The following is a 13,884-nucleotide window of genomic DNA, read 5'->3' on the forward strand; positions in this document are numbered from 1 at the left end:
CTCGGAGTCTGAGACATTACTGAGCCCCAAATTACACGCATACCGAATAGGAAACTCTTTCTGGTCCGCTGGTTTTTGAACTTTCGTTTTTAATACGGATATTTTTGTGAATTAAACAGCATGTAGAATCCCAAATATAAAACTGAGAAGGCAGAGTTGATTGGCACGGGAATAGGGGAGGGGCCTAGGAGCCCAGCTGCCTCAAGTCCCTCGCCCTCTAACTTTGGGGTACTTTCCGGAACACCTGGAGCCGAAAACCCCCGATACGTCTGACTCCCAGAGATGTGCGATGACTTGGTCCAGACACGTAGCAGCGGAACCAGGGCTGGATCCAGAACTCCTCCCACCCCCCCACCCCCCCGGGGGGTGTTCTCCCCACCACGTCATTTCCCGGGCCACTTGCCTCGCAACGCTTTCCTAGAAAACCTGCACAGGGGCGCCTGGGTGGCTCAGTCGGTGAAGCGTCCCGCTCTTGGTTTCGACTCAGGCCACGATCTGGCAGGTCAGGAGTCGGAGCCTCAACCGGGTTCCACACTGACAGCGCGAAGCCCGTTTGCGACTCTCTCTCTCTCCCCCTCACTCTCTGCCCCTCCCCTGCGCGCTCTCTCTCAACATAAATAAACTTAACAAAAGTAAAAACCCCTCCACATACTTGAGCTGAAGGGTGTGTTAACTAACCTGATTGTGGTAAACATTCCACAATACGTGTGTGTCTCAAATCATCCCATGGCACTCCTTATACTTACACAGTATTATACGCCGACTCTATCTCAGTAAAGCTAGAAAAAAATCAAAAAGGAGAAAGAAAGCCTTCACAGTGCCCCTTTGAGAGAAACAGATTGAGCCCCGCAGGTAGGGAGAGAGAGGAACAGGCTAGGTGTCACAGGTGGGATGGGCCTGGAGGAGACACGACCCGGTACAAGAACCCCGATGGAAAAGCCACACGGTGCCTCAACACACCTGCCACTGAGCTCCTTGACAGTGAAGCCAAAACCTCTTTTCGGGCTGTGTTTTCCAGAAGACATGAAGGACCCCCGATGAGTGGATTCCCAGCAGGCATTCCCTCCTGCTGGTATCCTTCAGTGTGGTTTGGGCCTGCTGGCCTTCCAAGGTCACGGCGAGCCCTCTGAGAGAGCCTTTGATTAATGCGGAAGGGAATTCCCACTGGCTGATTAAATATTTTTATATTTTATCATTTTCCTGCAGCTAGCGGCTTTTGGCACGCAGGGTATTTTTATGAACGATGTAAGTAAATATTATGGGGTCAGTCACGGAGATGAACTCGGGCCCACAAGTCTGGGGCTGGAAGACGTTAGCCTTCACTGAAACAAATAAAAGTGGGAATAAAAAAGGAAAATATTGAGGATTTGAAAGTACTTGCAAAGCGTTGCAACTGTGCATCCAAAATCCAAAGTTAATATAATTAGATCACTAGAAGCAAAGTGATTTTAAGTGATATATCTGGATATCCAAGGGGTCTAATTCATTCTATTTCAAGTTTGCAGCATTTATTAGAAGAAAAGGAAGAAGCAGGGTTACACTTTCACGTTAACAACCGTGAGTTTTGTTTTCCAGACAGAACTAGACCTTTCCAGACTCTTCCGCAAAGCACGACAGACAGATTCCGAAGATGCCAAGCCGTTACTCAGAGTTTCCAGGGGCCACAGGCCACTTTTGGTCCAAATGGCCCTTTGGAAAATACAAGAAAGAAAAAATAAAGTGTGGGCCATGGTGGTGTTATGCTCCAATGCCCTCTTGAGTGGGAAAGCCTCGATGATCTGCTTGGAGCTGATGTCACAAAAATCTTCCTTGACACAGGGTGATTCACTGCAGGAAATTTATTCCTTCCTGGGAAACCACTAAACCTCTGCCTGTTCCACAGCCACCCGCCTGGAAATCCCCGGGGAATCCACGCGTAGTGTATCGGTCAGCAGCTCCGAAGCAAGACGCCTCCCCAGAGCATCTTTTCCACTTTTCTCTCGGTTCCCCTTGCCGCCGGCCCAGGTCGGGATGAACAGGAGGAGCACTGCACAAATTCATTTGATATGCACTGCGGATTTATTTTTGCGCTATCACTCTTTCTGCACCTACTGTCTCCGAGCTTTGCCGTTTGCCCCTCTGCCCCCTTCGTCGACTTATTCAAGTCCAAATCATTTCACAATCTTTCTGATTAGCGAAGGGCATTTATGCAACACACACCCCATAAATTTTCTTCTCCTTTAGGTGCTTTCAACACTGTTTCCCTCATCTTCAAATCTAAGAGCTCAGCCTAACCCCCAGGTAATTAACAAACTCTTAGTGCCCCGCATATAGCAGGAAGTCAATAAATAAGGGGCAGGAAGGTAGAAAGGACAGCGGAAAGGAAGGAAGACAGCAAGGGAGAGAGGAAAGAACGGGAGGGAGGGTGGGAGGAATCGGCCTGGAGCACAGCCCACATTCCTCCTGGTGATTTGGAAATACCTGGGGAGCATCCTGATTGAAGGCTGGACCCTGTGACGGCCCAGGTGAGAACCCCCCCTCCAGCAAGGCAGCACCGTGGAGGCAAGATGTCAGAAAGGCATATCTGGAAGGACAGGGCTGACCAGTCAGAGGGACTGTGAACGGGGCTGACTTGCCAGGACAACGGTGCCAAGTGACAGCGCTGTTCCAGGGACGAAGGCGTGCTGAAGCTCCCGCCAGGTGCCCCGGCTCCGGTCTCCGGGCTGCTTCCCAGGATCTCTGGAAACCCTGTTTATTAGCGCATCCTCTCAAGTTGATCCAAACGGAGCGAAAGCTTTCTGGAATCTAGGTGCGATGGTGTCTTGCACTTCCTTTTTGCCTTCCTGGCCTGCGTCTGGAACATCAAGAAGCGATTGCACAGGTCAGGAAGAACTCTGACCACACGGGTGAAGAATGCTGTCACCAGCCTGCCTTTCTCCCCGGCTGCCGGCCCTCTTCACCGACACTCACACTTGCCACGAGAGCTGGGTTCTAGGCGCCGTGAAAGAGAAGCTCATAAGGAGACTGGCTGCCTTCTAGAAGCTACCGTAGAAGGTTGTACGGTTGTTTTCCCTGATTGGACCCTGGAGTACCAGCTGACCGTCTGCATTTAGGTCATCCTGGGAGAAGGTCTGGTGGGATTTCGGGAGAGGGTCTTCTGAGACTGTGTGAGCAGGAACCTAGTAGGGGACGTACTTACTTTAGTTCTAGGAAATGAGACGCTCTTGACTTTCCACGTAAATTCTTCAATGCTAGGAAATAGCTAGGGAGGGAATGGAGAAAAAGACAGAGAGACAATGACTTTTTGGCAAATCATGTACAGTTAAGAGCAAATTTTATTATTTAAATACGCAAAGTAGATCTTTGATGATCATTATAATATATAGTGAGATGGAATACTAAGTACCGGGCAATGTTGATCTCTTCTTCCAGTCCTTACGAGAAATCTGTAACTGGATTCTTTTTTTTTTTAAGTTTATTTATTTTGAGAGAGACCGAGAGCAGCACAAGGAGGGGAGGGGCAAAGAGAGAGAAAATCCCAAGCAGGCTCTGTGCTGTCAACACAGAGACTGACCCCGGGCTTGAACTCACGAAACCAAGAGATCATGACCTGGGCCAAAACCAAGAGCCAGACATTTAGCCGACTGAGCCACCAGGCGCCCCTAAACTACATTTGTTGACTATCTCTGTTTTACAGATGAGGAAACTGAGGCTGACAAAAGTGAAGCAAAATGCTCCTGGCCACGCAGCTGGTGGTAGAACTCGAATTTTTGAATTTGCTTCCAGTTGATGTTCTAGTCTCTTTGCACTATGGGCCACATGTATACATACACAAACTGGGTAAATCCTGTTAAATAAATCCTGTTTCAAGGTTACAACTACCAATTGCTTCCCTCCCTCCCACCACCTTGGTTTAAGAGTTTTTGTATTTGCATCTGCAATTCCTACTTCTGGAGCAAGTTTGCTTACACACTACATTATGCCACTGGAGAAACTGGAACCCCTGTCCCCACCTTCCAGGTTCATCCCCTCCCCCCCCCCGCCCCACCGCCCCACCACCACCCCTCCAGGCTCACAAGCACAGGCACACATCTGCTCACAGAGATTGCTCTTTCCGGTAGGTCTGGAACCCTGGACTAAAACCTCCAGTTTCTGCTGATTGAAATAATATGGGCAAGTCAAGTTCCCCTCATTATCTGCTTCTCCCCAGACATTTTGCAGAGCCTTCTGGCCCGTGGCTTCCATGTTTCCCTGATGGAAGAAAATCATAGAACTCTCAAGCCATCTTCCAGTCGGACTCCACTCTGCTTTTTGGCATTTGTGCAGGGCGCCTCTGCAGGGAGCTGCTGGAAGCCAGTTCAGGTTTTGTTCACCAGTTCTTTTCGACTCTACTCACTTCTGGCCTCTATGCAAACGAGATTGTGTATAAGACTCAAGCCCTGCGCCACTCCGTAGCTAACCCCAGTCCCTAGTATGTGAAAGGATCTCAAGAAAACCCATTCTATGGCACCCAGAGAAGTTTCGCGGAAAGAGAGGCATATTTCTCCAAATTCTAACAGTTGTAATGTCTTAATGCAAGTAACTGGAAAACAGTTTGTGCCCATCGTGGAAGTGATGGAGAAACCAAAGGCCATCATAGCGATGGGATTATCCTGTCCTCGCCCACTGTTTCCACTTTCAGAATATGTTACAACAATAATAACAATAAAGCTATTCCAAATATGCCAAATCTAAAGTATCTGCACTCCCAGACTCCACTATTGTGACTGTTTCTCGCTGATATTTTATAATCTTATCGCTTTTGGCCACACATCCACATACCACCCTGGGTTATTTGTGAAGATAAATCTTCTGCTGAGATCAAAATTGACAATTATTTTTTGCCGCGTCTAAATTTATTTTTGCTGCCTTAAAAAAAGACTTCGAAAATATTTTCCAGTGGGTTTATTTGTTTAAAAAAGATTTGGGTAAAGAAATTACCCTGAACCAAAAAAAAAAAAAAATAGATAGATAGATAGATAGATATAGATATAGATATAGATAGATATCTTTTGGGTTGTCAACTACCAACAACCACATATTTGGAATATCTAGAATTATCCAGGAGCTGACAGTTTGGTTTTAGGATCATTTGTAACCTTGGCTGTGTTCCTATGTTTCAGCGTTTTCAGAGTTTGTCAAAAAAAAATATAACTTTAATCATTAATTTCTGGCTCCTTATCGGCATGGGTTTATTAGCTAATTGAACTTCACATTATCCAGATTTTATGAGCTTAGTTTTCATCACCTCTGAAGTGGAAAGAATAATACCTACACTATAGAACTGCCATGAGAATTGAGTGACATAGGTAAAATAATGATTGCCCATCGCACACTAAGTGCTCACTAAAGGGAGCTGGAAAATATTATCTAAAGAGTGAAGTTTAAAATTAATCGGGTGACAGCAATTTGTGCACATGTCGCCTGTCCCCACAGGCCTGTGTGCTCTGAGAGGATGTGCCGTGGCCTCCTCTGACCTCTGCCTCTTCCCCAGCTTTCAGCCTGGTCCTGACACACAGCACTGTCTCCCAGTGAACAATGGTAGCATGAAAATCATTTGAACATCCACCTGCCATGATCTCCATCGCACAGATTAGTTGCTCATCGTTGTCTATCTTTAGAATTGATTTCTTTTCTGTAAACACAAATAAAATTTTTTTTTGTAGGTGCTCTTTTATTTATTTAGTTTTTTATTTTTCAATATATGAAATTTATTGTCAAATTGGTTTCCATACAACACCCAGTGCTCATCCCAAAAGGTGCCCTCCTCAATACCCATCACCCACCCTCCCCTCCCTCCCACCCCCCATCAACCCTCAGTTTGTTCTCAGTTTTTAAGAGTCTCTTATGCTTAACACAGATAAAAATTTTAACTCCAATTGTAAAGATCCTGTTTTTGTTTTCCTCTTCTATTTAAGAAACTGAAGCTGAAATTCTAATGTGAATTCAGTAAATGGGTGTTAAATAAGCTCACGCCTTAAAAAAGTCAGCAGATAAATGATGTCATCGGCTTTTCCGAGGAGAGGTAAAATTGAGACAACTTGGGAGAACAGCAGGAATTTGTTATTTGCTTTGGGGCTTGTCTCAGAAACAATGAGCTCCAGTCTGGACGGCTGAAGTACAGCTAAGAAAAGATTTGACCTCACGTGTGAACGTGTTGACCGCTCTACAGGGAGGAGGCCAAGGCCATCAGGCCACCTGCTTGGAAGAGTCAGTGACAAGCACACTGGGCTGGCACTCCATAAGGAATGTATTTCCCAATTTTTCATCTAATAAGCTTTTTCCACCCTTTAAAGATACATAAATAAATGTATGGGCAAATGCTACAAACTAATTTTTGTAGCATTATCTGGTGCTATTGCAAGAGTCTAAATGTATTTGGCTCAGACTTAAATTCTGTGTGTATGTTTGTGTGTTTAAAGAAAAACCCAATTTATAGGACCGTATCAATATTAGACAGACAGATATTTCCAACACCCCATCTATGCTATGAACAGTGCAAAAAAGGCTAATGGTTTGGCACAAAAGGGTAAGAGGAAAAATGCTAAGGCTCTAGAATGGAAGACTGGGGCCAGCTTGTGCAGTGCTGTGCTTCTGAATTTAGAATATATTTCATCTTCCAGGACAAGGCGGGGCAATACATTTACCTTAGAAATGGAAAGCAGCCTAAGTATTGGCTACCTGGAGAGCCACGCTGGAAAGTTTCCCCTGCTGAAAGCAGCTTTATTGAACAAGTGTGCCCTGCAAGCCAGGAGTGGGAGCGGCCACCCACTTGCTGAGCATTTGTCATTCTTTGTCCCGTGGTCCAAGACCCACTGGAGCCTTCTGGCAGAGAAAATGGCTTCACTGGGTCTGTGCTTAAGAAAGTCCTGTCAACAGTGAGGAGAATGAGTCAGAGAAGAAGCAATTAATGTAATTGATCTTGCCTCATATGTAGCTCTTTTCTAGACACAGGAGACAATCGATATCTCCCTTCGTAATTTCAGCTCGGCACTTGTCAGTTTGGGGGAAGGTGGGGCGATCTGGCTCCTGGGACAGGATTCCGTGACAGCAGATGGCTTCGCCCACCCGCAAAGGAGGGCGGTCTTCTTTTAGGGCCCTTGCCTTGTAGAAATGGGACCATAAGTTTGTTTTCACATCTCAGATTACAGGACCAAGGCTGTGTGTTTAATAAGACACATTTTCTGAACCCCAAGCTGAGTATCGTTCTCCTGAATATTACACATTTGTTCAGGAAAGTGAATTCTTATCTTTTGACCCAGAGTACCTTCCAGAATCTGCTGGTATCTGAGCACATTTGTCCAAAATCAGAAGCATTTCTCTAAAAGAGAAATAGCAGCCAATGGTGCAGTGTGTCCCTTGGAGTTCCAGCAGGAAACAGATGGCACTCCCAAACTGAGTAAGTGAGGAATGTTCATAAAAGAATAAGTTACAAAGGTGTGGAACGATCTAGGGACATGCACAAGGGATGGTGAAGGACCTTGGGACTACAAGAGCAGAAGGCGATGGCGATTGGTAAGCACTTCATCACGCCCAGGTCTGAAGGGAAATGTGCCAGTTACAGATCTCAGGGTTGGTGGTTATTGGGAGAGGGTCACTGGAGGAGAGCTGTGACACTGGATGGAAAGATGTGGCCAAATTGTGTCCACTGCAGAAAGGGAATTAAATGCATCGCCTCCCTTTCCTCCCACTGGGGCTGGGAGCTCATTGATATGGTTTGTGCAGATCAGCCTGCCGGACACAGACTAGGACAGGGAAAGGTGAGGGTGTATTGGGAGGGCAGAGAGAAAATAACCTTCTCAGTGCAGTTTTGGCATGCAGAAAATTATAGTGATGGGACATCAGGGAGATGTTGGACTCCAAAACTCCAAGCTTATATTCTTCCATACAATCATGGGGGAAAAAACACTCAAAAAACCCTTGCCCAAATGGCAACAGCCTTAGATTCAAGTGGTGGCAAATTCAGGTCCCAGTTCTACTCTTTAAATCAGAGGGAGAGAGCAGACCTTATCTGCAAATTACTGTGTACATCTGTTCTAACTCGGCTGGGGATTCCTGAAGGACTGACTTGCTCTCTCTTTCTCGCCTAACTCAGAACACAGGCCAGAAGAGCTGCAGGCTTTGCTCATAAAAGCAACCAGGAAAAACACACCTGTACACACCTGACGTAACAGATTCCCACCGGAGACATACGAGAGACCATCTGAGGCCTGGAGGACAGAGTGGGGTAAGACTCTCTGGGAAACCAAGAGATTCAAAAGCAGTTATTTCTATAAGGGAATCTAGAAAGCCACATGCCTACCCAGGTAAGACATATGCTCACAAAAGTCTGAGAAGACTTTAACTTTCACCTAAGCTGAACCCTAGGTTCAGAGCAAGACTAACCGAGGGAACGGTAACCCTGCAGAGAGCCCATCTGCCAAGGCCGTGAGCGGGGAATGCTCCCTCAACCCCCCACCCCCCCACAGGTACTTCTATCTCTACCTCTATTTCTATCTCCATCTCTATCTCTATCTTTATCTCTATCTATCTCTTTCTCTATCATCTCTCTATCTCTATCTCTATCTCTATCTCTATCTCTATCTCTATCTCTGTGTTTTTGTCTCTTTCAGCTCTTGGTATGCAAGAAAATCTCTATCAAACTGTGTTAGCTCAACACAAACTAAAGTAACAGAGACTTCAATGAACACATACGGCAAGGAATAGACTTTGCAAAAATAGTCTGGAAAAGTCACAAAACAAATGTGGCGATCACAGTTTCTAATAATCAAAATAAAGCAAGCTCCGGGGAAGGGGAGAGATCTGATTTCCGGAATCACCATGTTATAATAACGTAACGCCCAATTTTCAGTGAGGACGACAACAACAAACCCAGGAAAATACGGCTTATTGAAGGGACAAATTCCTTTAATTTAACAGAATCTGTTCCCAAGAAAGCTGGCAATGGACTTACTAAACAACGACTAAAACAACTTATTTATTTATTTATTTATTTGTTTAGAGAAGAGCATGCGTGAGCAGGAGGGACCCTGCTGTCAGTGCAGAGTCCAACAGGGGGCTCGATCCCATGAACAATGATGAGATCATGACCTGAGCCTATATCAAGAGTCAGATGCTGAATCGACTGAGCTACCCAAGTGCCCCCTAAAACAACTTTTTAAAATATGCTCAAAAAGCTAGGGGAAAACATGGACAAAGAACTAAAGGGAATCAGGAACATAATATATTAAAATGATGAGAATATCGACAAAGATATAAGACTTACAAAAGGGAAATAAACAGAAATTCTAAAGTGAAAAAGTGCAATAACTGAAATGGAAATTCCACCAGTGGGTTGCAACAGCAGAGATGGGCAGGCAAGAGAAAAAAAAAAACAAAAACACAACAGAATTTGAAAATAGGACATCTGAAATTCTCAAGTCTGGGGTGCAGAAGAAAAAGATAAAGAAAGTGAACTGAATCTAAGGAACTTACGGGATGCCATCAAGAAGACCAATATTGGCAATATCTCTAGGATATGGATATCCCAATTTGACTTTCTTTAGAAAGTCAAATGAATGTTTTTGGTTTCCCAATGTATATAAAGGTTATGTTTACACTATACTGTAGTGTATTAAGTATGCAATAGCACTATGTCTAGAAAAAACAATATACATACCTAAGTTGAAAAAATATTTTATTTATGGGGCACCTGGGTAACGCACTTGGTTAAGCATCTGACTCTTGATCTCGGCTCGGGTCACGATCTTGCAGTTCATGAGTTCAAGCCCTGCATCAGGTTCTGCTGCTGATGGTGCGGAGACTGCTTGAAATTCTGTCTCTCCTTCCTTCTGACCCTCGTGTGCATGTGCTCTCTCTCTCTCTTTCTCTCAATAAATAAATAAATAAATAAAAATTTAAAGATTAATTAAAAAATACTGTATTTCTAAAAATAAACCATCACTTGAGTTTTTAGCAAGTAGTAATATTTTTGCTGATGGGGGTCTTACCTTGATGTTCATGGCTGCTGGCTGATCAGGGTGGTGGTTGCTGAAGGTCAGAATGGCTGTGAAAACTTCTTAAAATCAAGCAACAATGAAGTTGGCCATTAATTGACTCTTCATGAATGATTTCTCTGCAGCACGCAATGTTCTTTAATAGCATTTTGCTCACATCAGAACTTTTTTCAAAATTGGAGTCATTCCCCTCAAGTCCTGCCACTGCTTTGCCAAATAAATTGGTGTAAAATTCTAAAGCTTTTGTTGTCATTTTAACAGTCTTCACGGCATCTCACCAGGAATAGATTCCATCCTAAGAAACCATTTTCTTTGAGCGGCCATGAGAAGCACCTCCTCATTTGCTGAAGTTTTATCATGAGATTGCAGCAATGCAGTCACATCTTCAGGTTCCACTTCTAATTCTAGTTCTCTTGCTGTTTCTACCTTATCTGTAGTCAGAACACACACGTGTGGTTTATGTGGCACGTCAAAACTCACAAATAGTAAGTAACATCACAGATTACTGATTGCAGATCATCATAACAAATATAATAATAATGAAAAAGTTTGAATTACCAAAAGCGTGAGAATCATCAAAATGTGACAGAGACACAAGGTGTGTAAATACTATGAGGAAAATGGTGCCAATAGACTTGCTCAATGCAGGGTTGCCACAAACCTTTGATTTATAAAAAGTGCAGTATCTGCGAAGCAAAATAAAGTGAAGTGCAATAAACAAGCAAAAAGAATATGTCTGTATATACATTATGGGAATCCCAGAAGAGAAAGAAAGTAGCAGAGACTTATTTGAGGAAATAACGGCTGAAAACATCCTGCATTTCATGAAATACATGAATATACAAATCCAAGAAGCTCAACGAACTTTAGGATAACCAAAAGAGATTCACATCAAGACACATAATCAAACTGTCAAAAGCCAAAGTCAAAGGGAATCTTGAAATCAACAAGAGTGAAGCAACTCATCATAGACAAATGATCCTTAATAGATTATTCTCCAGTTTCTCAGCAGCACTCTTGCATAAAGAAAACATCTATAGAATATACATGGAAGGAAATGAAAAGGTAATCAAAACATATCACTACAAAAAGTAAACACAAAAAGAGGCAGTAATGGAGGAAATAAGGGACAGAAAATGATATAAGACACACAGAAAACAACAAAGTGGCAAAAGAAGGTCCTTCCTTATCAATGATTACTTCAAACGCAAATGGACTAAACACTCCAATCAAAAGGCAGGTTGGCAGGATAGATTTTTAAAAACTGAACAATATGCTGTGGACATGAGACTTACTTTAGCTCTAAATTCAGATTTAGGTTGGAAGTTAAATGACGCAAAAGATATTACATGCAATTAATAACCAAAAGAGAGCTGGGGTGGCTATCCTAATATTAAACCAGACAGACTTTGAGTAAAAAAATATTACAAGAGACAAAGGTATATATTGATGAAAGAGTCACTTCACCAAGAAGAGATAAAAATTATAAAAATATATGATATACATATTATCAGAGCTCTAAAATATATCAAGCAACATTAGCAGAATTTAAAGGAGAACAGCTCTAAGATAATAGTAGGAGACTTTCAAAGATGACCAGAACAACCAGCCAGAAAAATCAAAAAGGCAACTGTGGACTTGAACAGCACTACAGACCGACTGGATCTATCAGACATATACAAAACACTCTACCAACAACAGCAGAATACACAGTTTTCTCAATCGGACGTGAAACACTCCCCAAAGCAGACTGTATGTTAGACCACAAAACAAATCGTAAATGCATTGTAGAAGATTGAAATCATATGAAGTTTCTTTTCTGATCACAATGGAATGAAACCAGAAATCAGTAACAGAAGGAAAACTGGAAAACCCACAAATATGCGGAAATTAAACAACATACTCTTAAGTAACCAATGAATCAAAGAAGAAATCACGGGGAGATTAGAAAATACCTTGAGACAAATAGAAAGGAAACTAAAAACACAGCACACAAAAACTGATGGGATACAGACAAGCAGTGCTAAGAGGGACATTTGTAGCTTAAATGCCTGCATTTAAAAAAGAGAAACATCTCAGATCAGTAACCCAGACTTACTCTTTATGGAACTAGAAAAAGAGAAAGCAAACTAAACCCAAAGCTAACAAAAGGAGGGAAGGAAGCAAAATTGGAGCAGAGCAAAAGAGAGAATAGAAAAACAATATAGAGAAAACAGTAAAACCGAAATTGGTTCTTTGCAACAATCAACAACATTGACAAACCTGTAGCTAGATAAGTGAAGGAAAAAGAGCAAAGACTCCGATAACTAAAAGCAGACATCAAAGAGAATGTTATGAACATCTGTATGCCAACAAACTGGATAAACTGAACAAAATGGACAAATTCCTAGAAATGCACATCTACCCAAACTGAATCTACCAAATAGAAAATATGAATAGATTTACAACTCGTAAGGAGACTAATCGATATTCAAAGCCTCCCAACAAAGAAAAGTCATGGGCTAGATGCTTGCACTGAAGAAGTCTGCCAACATTAAAAATAAATAAATAAATACCACGAATTTTCAACTCTTCCCCAAAATTGAAGGCGATAACATTTCCTAATTCATGCTATAAAGCCATCATTACCCTGATAGCAGACCCAGCAAAGAGGTTACAAGAAAAGAAACTATAGAATCAATATCCTTTTAGGAAGATGGATGCAAAAATACTCAACAAAATACTAGGAAACTGAACTCAACAGTAGTATATTAAAAGATTATACGCCATGGCCAGGTGGGTTTTACTCCTGGAACGCAAGGATGATTCTACGTACAAGAATGAATCAGAGTAGGACACCGCATCAACAAAACAAAGGAAAAACTGCCCACATGATCATCTCAACTGAGACCGAAAAAGCATTTGACAAAATAACAATGGCGGCTCGCTTTCTTTGGGACGTGCTATGTGCGAAGCTCTACCTTAGGCATTTAATAATGTTTTGAATCCCCAAGGCAACACCCTAACATATGTAATATGATATTATTGCATCCCTCTTACATAGGAAGAAACTGAGGTTTGTTCTTCAAAAACTGAAGTAATTTGTCAAAATCATATATTTACAGTAAGGAGTAGAGTCAGTATGTATGTTCTAGCTTCTCATGTTACAAAGCCTAAAGCATTTCTGCTGTGGTTTGTGGTTTTTGCTTCTGCCTCTAAGGAGAATCAAAATGAAGGTACCAAGAGCTGATTTGCAAAAGTCACTACCCAGGTGATGGGCTTAGTAAAATGGCCTTTGGGCTCTTCATGACTGTCCCCATCCCCACTGGTAACAAAGTGCGACGATTTTGATCGCGTGTTAACATTCGTTGCTGAAACGGGGGCCCGGCCCAATTCACTCCAAGACTGATTTCGGATGGCTGGATGTTGTCACTTCCCTTTCCTAGTCTGTCCAGGGCAAGAATGGTTCATATGGGACCGGCCGCCTCATAATGGAACAGCATCACAGCGGCTGTAGAAGCAACAGAAAACAAAAAGGAAGTTCGCAAATTGAGAAAGCTGGGATCAATTTGGTCTTGACTCAGAGTCATACTCTGTCTCTCTAAAACATTGGTGCCAACTCGCTGAACTTGAGTTATAAATAAAAGTCAGAATTAGAGTTCCCAGTTTTTTTTAATGAGTTTTAATAGGTATATTGTTTAATTTCCCAGCAAATTGATGAAATGCAGACTTGCTAAATTGTAAAAATGCCTGCGACATTTGTTTACTTGGACTGTTACAAGAAAAGAGCTCTTTTGAGATTTATCCTTTTTGTAGCAAAACTGAAAAATACGCTTCTGCAGACTTCAGACTTTGTGCATCTTAAACTTTGACAATCACTTTCGAACCTGTT

At 42.6% G+C, this 13,884-nt stretch overlaps 1 long non-coding RNA gene across 1 annotated transcript; it reads right to left on the reverse strand.

Annotated features, from left to right (window-relative positions):
* Positions 1-1,619: 1,619 nt before the first annotated feature.
* LOC122200176 lies at positions 1,620-10,938 on the reverse strand. The gene is made up of 5 exons (XR_006193751.1): positions 10,008-10,938; positions 6,666-6,887; positions 5,588-5,653; positions 3,179-3,241; positions 1,620-2,833 (listed from the first exon to the last, which is right to left on the reverse strand). It is a non-coding gene; the product is annotated as an uncharacterized LOC122200176 (long non-coding RNA).
* Between the last annotated feature and the right edge of the window lie 2,946 nt (positions 10,939-13,884).

The sequence above is a fragment of the Panthera leo genome, chromosome A1 (assembly GCF_018350215.1).
Source record: "Panthera leo isolate Ple1 chromosome A1, P.leo_Ple1_pat1.1, whole genome shotgun sequence".
NCBI lineage: Eukaryota > Metazoa > Chordata > Mammalia > Carnivora > Felidae > Panthera > Panthera leo.